General features: G+C 40.4%; 1 protein-coding gene across 3 annotated transcripts in view; it reads left to right on the top strand.

Annotated features, from left to right (window-relative positions):
- Positions 1-526: 526 nt before the first annotated feature.
- Positions 527-15,151, top strand: part of FGF13 (fibroblast growth factor 13) — a 572,605-nt gene continuing 557,980 nt past the window's right edge. The window contains exon 1 of one of the 3 annotated variants that reach the window (XM_070784002.1): positions 527-813. The gene's annotated coding sequence lies outside the window, so the exon portion shown is untranslated. The remainder of the gene's footprint in view (positions 814-15,151) is intronic. The other 2 variants (XM_019955969.2, XM_070784003.1) reach the window with 2 other exon arrangements.

The raw sequence follows: 15,151 nt of genomic DNA, 5'->3' as shown, positions 1-15,151 counted from the left end.
CCTCATACTTTCACCTCTGGCCTGACTCCTGGATCATGGCATTGTTTTCTAGACCCTTCTAACAACAAGTCCGGACCAAGATCGGGTTTGGCCTGCAGGACCTGCCACGCATTTGAGAATGCGAGTGTGTGTGTATGTGCATGTTTATGTGTGTGTATGTGAGAGAGAGTGTTTGTAGGAATCGGGGAAGAGAGGAAGGACTGCCAACTTCTCAGTTTTTCCTGCTGATGTCATCTACCTCTCAGGTTTCTGCCAGGTTGGAGGGGAATGCCCACTCCCTCCGGAGATGCCTGAGACGGCGAGAAGGAGCCACAGCGCCCACAGTCGCCAGCTCTTGGCTCCACCTCCCAGGTTTGTTTCCTTCGCCTTGACAGAGCCTTGGTCCAGTAAGATGATCTGACCACAGCTGGTCTCCTACACTTAGAACAAGTTGGAAGCAAGAGAACTTGGGGAAGGAATTTGGTTTCACTAAAAATAGCTGCTGTATAGACCCTGTGACTTACCACTCCTCACAACAGTTTGCTATGCACCGCATGGGGTCCTCTAACCCCTGCCATCACTTTGGATGATTTGCCTGTTCTGCCCGGAGCCCTTGAACCCACGAGGGGCTTAGGGAGCTGGGAGTGCTTTGGCTCAGATGCAGACTCTTGGAAATCTCAGACCTGCATGGTGATGATACGATCAAGAAGCTTCCTCCCCCGTGGGAGCGCGTGACCGTTGGCACTCATAACAACAGGTCCCTTTAAGAGTTTGGTCCATGGTGGGATCCAGCTTCTTCCTCACCACTGGGCCCATTGCATCTCCACTTCTAAGGTAAGTGAAACCAAAGTCTTTGGGGGAAAAGCCACTGGAATTGTGATACTCTTGGGTAACCTCGACCCAGTTTTCCTCCGCCTGGGCCAGGGAAGCAAATGTCAGGGCAGGACGTACCTTAGGAAAAAAAGTCTGAGTCCATGCTCCCAATCATGGTACTGTTTGGCAATTCTTTCCTTTCTTTGTCCCCTCCTGCCCAAAAGCCAAGATATTAGCCGGCAGGAAAGCAGCTCAAATGTTAGATTTAACCCTTTCTTGACTTCTCAACTTAGAGTTGCCTTTTTTTAAAGTTGCCTTGTGCTTTCTGCCCTGTTACTAACACTGAGAATTTGAACTTGGCCCAGGGCACTGGTTATCTCTGTTTGTCTTTTCTGCTGGTACAGTGACAGAGAGTGACACAGAGCTGCCTAGAGCAGGGATTCCTGTGGCTCAGGCAGGCCCTGTGACAGAGGGAATCCACCCCAGGTGCACAAAAGACTTGCTTGGATTCCCTTTCCTCCCTGCAAAACCCCTGTCAGGACACATCTATGATTTCCAGCTTGTTTATAGCTACAGGCCTTGGGGAAGGAGTTGGAATTGAGGGGAGCTGGAAAATTCTGAGGGTGAGGTTAGGAGACCTCTGAGAGAAAAAGAAGTTGCCTTGGCGGTTGGAAGGTTAAGCACTAACAATTTCTTGCTTAAGGTTAACTTTTGAGCATTTGCTATGCAAAGTACTATGCCAACATTCCAGCTTGCCAAACCAAGGTGTTTTTATGAAAACGAAGAGACACTTTAGTAACAGATATGCTTACTTTAAATGAAAACTACAATCTTAAAATATTACATGGCTGGCGGAGACAAATCTTTTGACTCAGAATCATCATTTGTGTACATTTTGTAGAAGAATGGATTACGGATGGACACTTGAACATTATATCCCTATCTTTTTTTTCCTTTTACCCATCTTTGGGGTAGATGAGTGTCTAAATATCATAAACTTGAAATCTTAAACCTAGGGAATGCCCTAGCAGTCCAGTGGTTAGGACTCTGTGCTCTTACTGCCAAGGGCCTAGGTTCAATCCTTGGTCAGGGAACTAGGATCCCACAAGTCACATGGCACGGCCAAAAAAACCCCCCTTAAACCTAGAGGAAACATCTTGGAAGTCATCTTGTCTGATCCTTAGAGGGGCATGAATTAGGTTGAGTGACCACCTAGTCTGTACCTAGATTGTTGCCTCAGCTTTCCCTGTGACCTCCACGTGGATACATGGTGGATATTTCCATTTTGAAGCCACGGTTCTATTGACATCACATCTTACTAGTACTTTCTCCTTTCCAATAATACTTTAAGGTTTATTCATGTTGCTTCAAAGCCAGATGAAACTAGAATGTTTTGAAGTATTTTCCCCATGTTGAATTTGTGTAACCATATGGCATCATTAATGCCAGATGCTGGTCTTACCACCCAAATGTGTTGTCACATTTCATCGAAAGTCGTCAGGGGTTTTGCATTCAAATTGGGTATTCATTTTATTGAAACACTCTAGAGAAGGTGATTTGCTGGATGTTGCCTCTAAATAGCGCACTTGTCTAGTACTTTGAACAAATGACTCCTCTAAGAAAATCGCCATGAACAAACAACTTTTCAGGAATGCATTTGTCAGTAAAGCGATGCTTCTCATATTCTACTTTATGAACCAATGCCAGGTTAGCTGCCCAGGAATCACCTGGAAAGATTGTTTAAAAATATGGTTTCTGGGCTGCATCCTTGGAAATTCAGATTCAAAAGGTCTGGGAGTAGAGTCCCAGAACCTGGACTTTTTAGCAAGCCATCCTGATCATTCTGATACATGGCCAGATTTTGGAGGCTCTGTGAAAGTCAAGGTTGCCCTGCTTTTGTTTCTTTGTCCCACATTTCTTAATGGTTTTCTGTTGCCTTCAGGAAAAAGTTCATACTTCATTTGGCATTCCCCAGGCCCTCCATGTTCTAGCCCTAACCCACCTTTCCAATCTGATTCCTTGTTTTTCCTCTTCACATCCACTCCCAGTCAAATTGAATTGGCCACTCTTCATTTTACTTCCATGCCTGGGCACTTAACTAATGTCTTTGACTGCTGCATCCTTCCTTACATCTCTGCACACCCAAATCTGCCCTATTTCTCATGGTCTAGGCTTCACTGTACGTAAGAAGGACTCCGAGGGCGTCTTTAAAATACCAAGTCCTAAATCTCACTTCTGGAGATTCTGATTCAGCAGGCCTGGAGTGCTCAGGAGCCTCAGAGGGTCTGATGCTGGCACGCTTTCAGAGACATTACATCTAGCTCAAATGTCATCTCTTTATAAAACCATTGCTCAAAGCTTTCATGCTTCTCCACTCCAAATCCTAAAGCATTTTGTTTATAGATCATAATTTAATACTTCACTCTTTACCTTTTATTTGAATCATTCCTGTACATCATAATTTCTCTCACTCAACAGACATTCACTGAGTGCCTAATATAAAGGTATATCTTTCCTCGAGAACCCACGCTCCTTGGGAGAAAGGATCTGTGTCCGTTTGTCCATGTGAACACCTTGAGCCTGAGTGTGCAGAGTCAGTGGACATCATCAAGTTTAAATCACTCTGCAGTAGATGAAGCAAGGCAAGAAACCATCCCAAGGATAAAGCTTTATTTTCCCTCAGAAATGTGAGTGTAAGGCAGACCCTTTCTGTCTCTATGCCCAAAATCTGAGATGTATGCACCAGAAGGGGATCTGAGAAGACTTCTGGAGTTGGAAAATCTCAGAGCAAAATGATGACTGGGTTCCAGGAAGTCTCTTGGCTTAGGTAGCATGGAAAAGCACCTGGCATTTCTAAATACAGTAGTTCTGCCATAAGGGAGGGACGAGCAGAGGAGGGGCAGGAGACACTGGGTGATGGAGATCTGCAGGGACTTCACTGGGAGTACACTTCCCTTCTGTCCTTCACCTGGTGTAACAACTGCAGCTCCTCTAGAATCATCCATTATTGAAATTCTGTGGCTCTTTAATTATTTGGAGTTTACTTAAACACATATTAATATATAATTGTGTAAAAATAATATATAATTATGTAAAAATACATAACCCACATTACTAGCCTTGTAGGTATCCTTCTATATTTCTATTCTCATATAATTATATAAAACATGCATATGTACACATAAATACATTTTTGTTATAGATTATTTTACAAAAGTTATGTCATGTTACTTAAACATTCTTGCATCTTATTCTTCTTGCCATGTACTAGCTGTGTGACTTTAGGTTCTCTGGTCTTCAGTTTCCTCATCTGTAAAATGAAGATAATAATAGTACTTACCGCTTAGGGTTATTATGAGTATTCATGGAGTTAAAATACATAAAGCACTTAAAATAGAGCTATATAGGAGTGCTTATTATTAGCATTATTGCTATTATTCTCATTCAACAAAACATACAAGTCATCTGCAGTTGCTGGACTTCATTCTTTTTAATGGTTGCACAGAATTTTGTGATGGAGAACAATTTCTCTATCCATTTGACTTTTAGTGGACATTCACTTTGCTTCCTTTTTTTTTTTTTTGGTCACAAGAAAGCAACATTGCAATCTTCCTATATATAACCTTTTGCTTTGTTGTTCAGTCACTCAGTTGTGTCTGACTCTTTGCGACCCCATGGACTGCAGCACACCAGGCTTCCCTGTCCTTCACCATCTCCCAGAGCTTACTCAAACTCATGTCCATTGAGTCAGTGATGCCATCCAAACATCTCATCCTCTGTCATCCCCTTCTCCTCCTGCTTTCAATCTTTCCCAGCATCAGGGTCTTTTCTAATTAGTCGACTCTTCACATGAGGTGGCCAAAGTATTGAAGCTTCAGCTTTAGCATCAGTCCTTCCAATGAACGTTTAGCACTGATTTCATTTAGGATTGACTGATTTGATCTCAAACCAGACCCTTAACCTGTACTTTTTTTTCTTACTCTGGGACAGATTCCCAGGAATGGAATAGCTAGGTTAAAAAGTGCATGTATATTGTTTTAAATTTCATTAAAGGTCACCATGTTGCTTTCTAAAAAGCATGTAACAAGTACACAATTCCATCAGTAAAGTATGGGTGTACACCATTTCAGGAAATCCCATCAATTGTTGATCTTTCTGCTGTTTTTAAGTTTTAACAGTTGTATGAAAAAGATCATCTCATTGTTATTTTAACTTGAGTTTCTATGGCTACTCATGAGTCTGAGTATCTTTTGAAAAAATTGTTGGCCATTTGGATTCACTTCTTAGTGGCTCTTCATATCATTTGCTTATTTTTTGAATGGGTTGATTCTCCTTGTCAGCTTCTAAAAACTCCTCCTATGTTATTGCTATAAGCCCCTCATCTATTACCTGTGTGCAGCTTTGTGTCCAGTTTCTTATTTTATTGATTTTACTTATTGGGCCTTGTGCCAAAATTTTGAAAATATATATATATATATATATATATATATATATATAGTTAAATTTCTTTTATAACTTCTGAGTTTTAAGGATTGGTTAAGAGAGTTTTCCCACTCCTAGCAAATTTGGAAAACTCAGCAGTGGCCACAGGACTGGAAAAGGTCAGTTTTCACTCCAATCCCAAAGAAAGGCAATGCCAAAGAACGCTCAAACTACCGCACAATTGCACTCATCTCACATGCTAGTAAAGTGATGCTTAAAATTCTCCAAGCCAGGCTTCAGCAATACATGAACCGTGAACTTCCAGTTGTTCAAGCTGGTTTTAGAAAAGGCAGAAGAACCAGAGATCAAATTGCCAACATCCGCTGGATCATCTCAAAAGCAAGAGAGTTCCAGAAAAACATCTATTTCTGCTTTACTGACTATGCCAAAGCCTTTGACTGTGTGGATCACAATAAACTGGGAAAATTCTGAATGAGATGGGAATACCAGACCACCTGACCTGCCTCTTGAAAAACCTATATGCAGGTCAGGAAGCAACAGTTAGAACTGGACATGGAACAACAGACTGGTTCCAAATAGGAAAAGGAGTATGTCAAGGCTGTATATTGTCAGCCTGCTTATTTAACTTATATGCAGAGTACATCATGAGAAATGCTGGGCTGGAAGAAGCACAAGCTGGAATCAAGATTGCCGGGAGGAAAAAAAAAAAAAAAAAGATTGCCAGGAGAAATATCAATAACCTCAGATATGCAGATGACACCGCCCTTATGGCAGAAAGTGAAGAGGAACTCAAGAGCCTCTTGATGAAAGTGAAAGAGGAAAGTGAAAAAGTTGGCTTAAAGCTCAACATTCAGAAAACAAAGATCATGGCATCTGGTCCCATCACTTCAATGGAAATTGATGGGGAAACAGTGGAAACAGTGTCAGACTTTATTTTTTGGGGCTCCAAAATCACTGCAGATGGTGATTGCAGCCATGAAATTAAAAGACGCTTATTCCTTGGAAGGAAAGTTATGACCAACCTAGATAGCATATTAAAAAGCAGAGATATTACTTCGCCAACAAAGGTCCGTCTAGTCAAGGCTATGGTTATTCCAGTGGTCATGTGTGGATGTGAAAGTTGGACTGTGAGGAAAGCTGAGTGCTGAAGAATTGATGCTTTTGAACTGTGGTGTTGGAGAAGACTCTTGAGAGTCCCTTGGACTGCAAGGAGATCCAACCAGTCCATCCTAAAGGAGATCAGTCCTGGGTGTTCTTTGGAAGGACTGATGCTAAAGCTGAAACTCCAATACTTTGGCCACCTCATGCGGAGAGTTGACTCATTGGAAAAGACCCTGATGCTAGGAGGGATTTGGGGCAGGAGGAGAAGGAGACGACAGAGGATGAGATGGCTGGATGGCATCACCGACTCGATGGACATGAGTTTGAGTGAACTCCGGGAGTTGGTGATGGACAGGGAGGCCTGGCGTGCTGTGATTCATGGCGTCGCAAAGAGTGGGACATGACTGAGTGACTGAACTGAACTGAACTAAGAGAGTTTTCCTACTCCTAGGTTGCACATATAGTTTCCTAGATTTTCTTGCAAGACTTTTACTGTTTTTATATTTAAATATGTCCTTACCTGGAAACTATTGATTTTTGGTATAAAATAGAAGTCCAGTTTTTTTCCCAAATATTTAGTTTTATTTATTTGGCTGTGCCAGGTCTTAGTTGCAGCATGCAGAATCTTTTTTTTTTTTTTAATTGTGGCATGTGAGATCTAGTTCCCCAACCAGGAATCGAACACAGGTCCCCTGCATTGGGAGCATGGAGTCATAGCCACTGGACCACCAGGGAAGTCCCGAAGTCTAATGGTTTATTCTTCCAAATTAATAACTAGTTCCATCTCTATTGTTCATTAACAATCCATCTTTTTTCCACTAAAATGAAATACTTTTGCCATGTATTAAATGATTATGTACGGGACTTAATTCTTTATTCTCTACTTGATTCCTCTGTTCTAATTGCCTATTATTCCCATGCCACTACCATGTTTTGACTTCATTATGTTGACATTAAGGTATATCTGATATCTGGTTAAAATTTTTTCTCTAATTATTCTTATTTTTCATGGCTATTCTAAGGTTTATATTTTTCCATACAAATATTAAGGTTATGTATACACATCTTCCTCAACTTATGATGGGGTTGCTAAGTTGCTTCAGTCATGCCCGACTGTGCAAGCCTATGGACTGCAACCTGCCAGGCTCTTCTGTCCATGGGATTCTCCAGGCAAGAGTACTGGAATGGGTTGCCATTTCCTACCAGCGGATCTTCCCGACCCAAGGATTGAACTTATGTCTTCTACATCTACCTGCATTTACAGTTGGGTTATTTACTACTAGCACCACCTGGGAAACTCTATGATGGGATTCAGTTCAGTTCAGTTGCTCAGTCATGTCAGACTCTTCGTGAACCCATGGACTGTAGCACTCCAGGCTTCTCTGTCCATCACCAACTCCCGGAACTTGCTCAATCTCATGTCCGTTGAGTCAGTGATGCCATCCAACCATCTCATCCTCTGTCATCCCCTTCTCTTCCTGCCTTCAATCTTTCCCAGCATCAGGGTCTTTTCCAGTGAGTCAGTTCTTCACATCAGGTGGCCAAAGTTTTGTAGCTTCAGCTTCAGCATCAGTCCTTCCAGTGAATATTCAGGACTGATCTCCTTTAGGATGGACTGGTTTGATCTCCTTGCAGTCCGAGAGACTCTCAACAGTCTTCTCTAAAACCACAGTTCAAAAGCATCAATTCTTCAGTGCTCAGCTTTCTTTACAGTCCCACTCTCACACCCGTACATGACTACTGGAAAAACCATAGCTTTGACTAGATGGACCTTTGTCAGCAAAATTCCCTTGTGGTTCAGCTAGTAAAGAATCCACCTGCAATGCAGGAGACCTGGGTTCAATCCCTGGGTTGGGAAGATCCCCTGAGAAGGAAAAGGCTACCCACTCCAATGTTCTGGCCTGTAGAATTCCATGGACTGTATAGTCCATGGGGTCACAAAGAGTCAGACGCGACTGAGTGACTTTCAAAAAAAAGAAGGAACCTGGAACATTGATTCAACAAAAAGAGAGAGGCGACCCTCCTCTCTTGATTGTCCATGGGCGAGGAGCTGCATTATGGGGTTATATCCTGATAAATCCATTCTAAGTTGAAAATATCCTGTTAAAAATGCATTTAATACACCTAACCCTTCATAGTATCATAACCCAGTCTACTTTAAACATGTTCAGAATACTTACATTAGCTTATAGTTGGACAAAATCCTCTAACACAAAACCTATTTTATAATAAATTGTGGAATATCTCAGGGCTTCCCAGGTGGCTCAATGGTAAATAATCTGCCTGCCAATACAGGAGCTGCAAGAGACAGGGATTTGATCCCCGGGTCCAGAAGATCCCCTGGAGTAGGAAATGGCAACCCACTCCAGTATCCTTGCTTGGGAAATAGAGGAACCTGGTGGGCTACAGTCCAGGGGGCTGCAAAGAGTATACTGGGTGACTGAGCACATACACAAGTTTGATATCTCATGTAATTTATTGAATACTGTAGGGAAAGTGAACAACAGAGTGGTTGTATGAGTACAGAATGGCTGTAAACATGGATTATTCATGTTTGTGATCATCTGACTGACTGGGAGCTGCAGTGGGGGCTGGTGCCCAGCATCACTAGAGAGTATGGGACCACATAGTTCTAGCCCGTGAAAAGATCAAAATTTGAATTACAATTTCCAGTGAATATATATTACTTTTGCACCATTGTATGATCAATAACTCATAAGTCGAAGCATCATAAATGGGGGACCATCTGCAAAAATAAATTCCCTCTCTTTTACTTGAAAAATCATGTTGGAAACCTAAACTGGAATTTTAAAATGAACATTGGTTTTGTGAAAATTGACATTTTATGATATAAAATCTTATAATTCTTTAATTCATTCCCTTTTTCAAGATTTTGTTTTATGTCCTTCAGTCAGCTATTGTAATTTTCTTCCTACTGGCCTGATGTTTTTCTTGTTATATAGGTTTTTTTCATTATTATAAATATAATTTTTCTCATTTTCATATCTTGGTGTTGATTGCTTGAATAGAGAAATGCTATCTGTTTTGTATAGTAACCTTGTATTCTTTACCATACCAAATTCTCTAAATAAGTCTCACAGATTTTATTAGAGTGTTCTGTTTGGGTAGCTGTACAAATATACCCCTAGCAGACAAAGAAATAGACATCTTTTCTGATATTTGTTAGTTCTTTCCCTCTTTTTTTGGTCTTTTTTATAAGCTAGAATCCCCAAGGCAATGTTGAATAGTAATGAGGATAAGAAGCATTCTTGTCGACTTCTGAATTTTATTTGAAGAGGTCAGTGTTTTGCCATTTGAGATAATATTTGGCATCCATTTTTGGTAAACAATCTGTATTATTTTAAGAAATTTCCTTCTAATCCTGTTTCACTTAGAAATGTATTAAGAGTGCAGCTGAGTTTTATCAGTTGACTTTGAAGCCTTTCTTGATACCATTATTAAACCAGTTTTCTTTTTTAATTTACTAATGTAATGAATTATGTTGATAGATTTGTTGATACTGAACCTCCTTTGCATGTCCAAATGTAATACTGTGTATCAGTAATTTCTGTGAAACAAACCAGCCAAAATCTCAGTGGCTTCAAAAACAACAATCATTTCTTCCTGTTCATGGTTTCTTCAGGCTAGTTGGGGTCTAATTAGTCTAGTCTGGGCTCAACCAAGTGGCTCTGCTTGTCGCTTGCAGGTCTGTTGGTCTAATGGGGCTGCTTTGCTTCAGGGAGTGGTGGCTGGAGCAGCTTTGCCCCAGGTGACTCTTATCCTCCTCCTGGGGAAAGCAGGCAGCCCAGGCTATTTCAAAGTGACTGCAGATGCACAAGAAGGGAGACAGAAGTGCATAAGGCCTCTTGAAGTGTAGGCTGGGGACTGGTACCCTTGGACCTCATTTTATTCCCTCAAAGCCATTTGGCTTCCCTGGTGGCTCAGTGGTAAAGAATCCACCTGCTAATGCAGGAAAGGCAGGATTGATCCCTGGGTTGGGAAGATCCCCTGGAGAAGGAAATGGCAACTCACTCCAGTGTTCTTGCCTGGGAAATACCATGGATAGAGGAGCCTGGTGGGCTACAGTCCATGGGGTTGCAAAGAGTCGAACATGACTGAGTGACTGAACAACAACAAAGTTAAGGTGCGGGGAAATATATACCATGTTGATGGCAGAAACTCCAAAATCAAATGAAAAAATTCTTGGACACAAGGAGGGGGCGAAGAATTATGGCCCTCGCTAGCCATAACTTTACTGAAAGATTGTTGGATTATATTTGCAAGTGTTGTATTCAAAATGTCAGCATCTACATTTTAAAAGTGTTTATGGATTTCTTCTTGGTAGCCTCCTTTGTAGATTTGGTTATTTAATTAAATTGGCTTCCTAGAAAAGAATTAAGGGGGTTCCCATTAACCTACTCTGGAGATGGCCCCAGCAGCTTTCTCCACTGAAGAAACCAGTGGCTACAGGAGTGCAAGGCACAAACCTAGACCACCCCCCCCACAGCTGACCCATGCCACTATGTGTGCTCTCAGGGCTAGACCCTCCAGCTGTGCTCTTGCACACTGCTGGCCTGAAACCCATCACCAGCCTTCACTGCCATGTGTGCATCTGTGTTGACATCCTACAGCCATGAAAGTGTATGCTGATAGCCAAGGCCCCTGCAGCTGCTTGTGGGCCTGGATCTGGCCCTTTCTCCTATCACTAACCTGTACCACTAAGCTCACCTGCAGCTAGGCCCAGCATTTATGCACCTGTACACCTCCAATTTGGTTTCCACTGCTGTGCATCAAAAATAATAAAATACTTAGTAATAAATTTAACCAAAAATCTATTTACAAAGCTAAAAGACATTGATGAAAGAAACTCAAAATGATAAAAATAAATAGAATGATATTCTACATTCATGAATCAGAGGAGTTAATATTACTAAAATGTCCCTACTACACAAAGCCATTCATTGCACCCTCTATCAAAATTCCAATAGCACTTATAAAAGAAATGTAAAAAAATCCTGAAATTCATATGGCACCACAAAAGACCATGAATACACAGAGAAATCTTGAGCTAGAAAAGAGCTGGAGTCCTCAATCTTGTTGATTTCAAACTATATTACAAAACTATAATGATCAAAACACTATGGCATTGGCATGGTCAAGGAAACAGACTTGAGAGGCCACTAAGGAGACTAGAATATTCAGTGGAGAATGGATAGTCTCTTCAATAAACAGTATTGGGAAAACTAGATACCCATATGCAAAAGAATGAAATTGGACCTCTATCTTACACCACTTACAGAATGTTAACTCACAATGGTTTAAGAACTTAATTGTAAGACCTGAAACTGTAAAATTCAAGAAATCTCCTAGACCTTGGTTGCTGCTACTGCTGCTATTAAGTCACTTCAGTCGTGTCTGACTCTGTGTGATCCCGTAGACGGCAGCCCACCAGGCTCTGCTGTCCCTGGGAGTCTCCAGGCAAGAACGCTGGAGTGGGTTGCCATTTCCTTCTCCAATGCATGAAAGTGAAAAGTGAAAGTGAAGTCGCTCAGTCCTGTCCGACTCTTCGCAACCCCATGGACTGCAGCCTACCAGGCTCCTCCATCCATAGGATTTTCCAGGCAAGAGTACTGGAGTGGGGTGCCATTGCCTTCTCCGAGACCTTGGTTATGGCAATGATTTTTTGGGTATGGCACCAAAAGCATAGGCAACACATGCAAAAATTAACCAGTGGAATCATATTAAACCAAAAAGCTTCTGCATAGCAAAAGAAATAATCAACAAAATGAAAAGACAACCTATGGAATGGGAGGAAGTATTTCCAAATCATGTATCTGATAAGGATTAATATACAAAATCTATAAAGAACTCATACAACTCAATAGTGAAAACACCCAAACAATCCAATTGAAAAATAAGCAAAACACCTGAATGGACATTTTTTTCACAGAAGACATACAAGTGGGCAACAGGTATAGGAGGAGGTGCGTGAAGTCACTAAACATCAGGGAAATCCAAATCAAAACCAAAATGAGATGTCACCTCACATCTGTGTGATTGACTACCATCAAATAAACAATAGATAACTAATGCTGGTAAGGATATAGAGAAAAGGGAACTCTGGTGCATTGTTATAGGAATATAAATTGGTACAGCCACTATAGAAAACAGTATGGAAGTTCCTCAAAACAATTAAAAAGAAACTGCCATATGATCTAGCAATTTGACTTCTGGGTCTATATCTGAAGGAGATGAAATTACTATCTTGAAGCGATATCTGCATTTCCATGTTCATTCCAGTATTATTCACAATAGGCAGGACATGGAAATAACTCACGTGTTCACTAATGGATGAATGGATAAAGAAGATGTGGTATATATATATACACACACACAATGGAATATAATTTGGCCATAAAAAGAAGGAAACCCTGCCATTTGTGACAAGATGGAAGAACCTTGATGGCATTATGCTAAGTGAAATAAGTCAGGTAGAGAAAGATATGGCATCTGGTCCCATTACTTCATGGCAAATATATGGGGATAAAGTGGAAACGGTGGCAGAATTTATTTTCTTGGGCTCCAAAATCACTGTGGATGGTGACTGTGGCCAGGAAATTAAAAAACAATTGCTCCAGCCTTGTGGACTCTGTGGGAGAGGGAGAGGGTGGGATGATTTGGGAGAATTACATTGAAACATGTATAATATCATATATGAAACGAGTCACCAGTCCAGGTTCGATGCACGATACTGGATGCTTGGGGCTGGTGCACTGGGATGACCCAGAGGGATGGTATGGGGAGGGAGGAGGGTTCAGGATGGGGAACACATGTATACCTGTGGCGGATTCATTTTGATATATGGCAAAACCAATACAATATTGTAAAGTTAAAAAATAAAATAAAATTAAATTAAAAAAAAAAAAAAAAACAATTGCTCTTTGGAAGAAAAGCTATGACAAACTTAGAGTATTAAAAAGCAGAGACATCATTTCACCGACAAAAGTCTGTATAGTTAAAGCTCTGGTTTTTCCAATAGTCATGTACAGATATGAGAGTTGGACCTTAAAGAAGGCTGAGCACTGAAGAACTGATACTTTTGAATTGTGGTGCTTGGAAGATTCTTGAGAGTCCCTTGAGCAAAGAGATCAAACCAGTCAATACTAAAAGAAATCAACCCTGAATATTCATTGGAAGGACTGATGAGGAAGCTGAAGCTCCAATATTTTGGCCACCTGATGGGAAGAGCTAACTCATTGGAAGAGAGTTAGCTCTTCCCATCAGGTGGCCAAAATTGGAAGAGACTCTGATGCTGGGAAAGATTGAGGGCAAGAGAAGGGGGAAACCGAGCATGAGATGGTTGGATGGCATCATTGATTCAATGGACATGAGTTTGAGCGAACTCCAGGAGATAGTGTAGGACAGGGAAGTCTGGTGTGCTGCAGTCCATGGGGTTGCAAAGAGTAAGACACAACTTAGCAACTGTACAACAACAAACAACAATAGAGAAAGACAAACACTATGTGATCTCTCACTCTCTCACACACACATATGCACACACAGAGAACTTACACAATGTTATTTGTCAATTATATCTCAATAAACCTGAGGGAAAAAGAATTGAAGAGCTTTCCTTCTATTTTATGGCCTGGAATAATTCCAATCATATTAACATTACTTGCTTTAAAAAAAAAAAAAAAGTTGAATTGAAACAAATGAACCACTCTTTTATGATGACTTTTTCAGTGGTAGATATTTATTCACTTTTTCCATCTCCTTTTTGATAATTAACTTATTCAACACTTCTTGTTCAGTTAATTTTGGCTCCTGAAGAATCATGCTTTTTTCCTAAATTTTCAAATTTGCTGCTATAGAGTTTAATGTAGTGTCATTTATAATTATTTAAATCTTTTATGTATACTTTTCCAATTCCAATGTTGTCAATATTTATTCTCCCTTTTTCCTTAATGAGGCTTACAAGAAGGTTACCTGTTTTGCATGTCTTTTCAAAGAACAAGTTTTGGTTATCTCATTAATTCCACTTTTTTTTTTTGCTGCTAAAAAGACTTTTCCTAGTTTTTGCATATTTGTTTAATTTCTGGTTCTTTCCCACATATCTTGAGATGAATACTAAGTTCCTTTATGTTTGCATCTTTGTTTGTTAATACTGAGATTGAAGAAGATAATTATTTTTCTGAATAAGGTATTTACTGTGCCAAGTAGATTTTAGAATAAAGTGTTCTTTTAAATTGCTTTCTAGATAGTTTGTAATTTCACTTTTTATCCAGTGGTGTTCTAGGAGTGTATTTCTTAATTTCCCAAACAGTTATTCTTTGCATCTTTTACATTATGTAAATTTTATAGCTGTTATGCTCAGAAAAATCTATTGTATTTTAAAAATATTACTGCCTTTCCTCTGTGTCTTCCCTCTTCTTCTAGAAGACTATTCATCAAGATCTACAACTCTCATATTTTCCTTCATGATTCCATGTCTTGGTATTTTTGACTTCGTGCTCTGTGATTCTTCTTTCACTTTCTCTTACAGGTGACTATTGGGTCTCAGCAGTGATCATCCTCTCCTTCAATTCATCCCTGAACTGTAGTTGGGGAATTGCATTTTGTAGTTCCAGAAAGTCCTTTTTAGTTACACTTGAATCTCTGTATGAGTTCTTCTTTTGTTGTTATAGCTGTTGTGGTTGTTCAAGTTGGCATCTGTCTATCTCCCAATCGGTTAATTTCTTTAGACATGCATTGCTTCATCAACCTGCCACTGGGTGCAGGTTGGGTATAAAGGATTTATTTGTTCACTCAGAGC

Source organism: Bos indicus, chromosome X (genome assembly GCF_029378745.1).
Source record: "Bos indicus isolate NIAB-ARS_2022 breed Sahiwal x Tharparkar chromosome X, NIAB-ARS_B.indTharparkar_mat_pri_1.0, whole genome shotgun sequence".
Classification (NCBI taxonomy): domain Eukaryota; kingdom Metazoa; phylum Chordata; class Mammalia; order Artiodactyla; family Bovidae; genus Bos; species Bos indicus.
The sequence above is the reverse complement of the archived record's forward strand: the minus strand, read 5'-3'. Positions and strand labels throughout refer to the sequence as shown.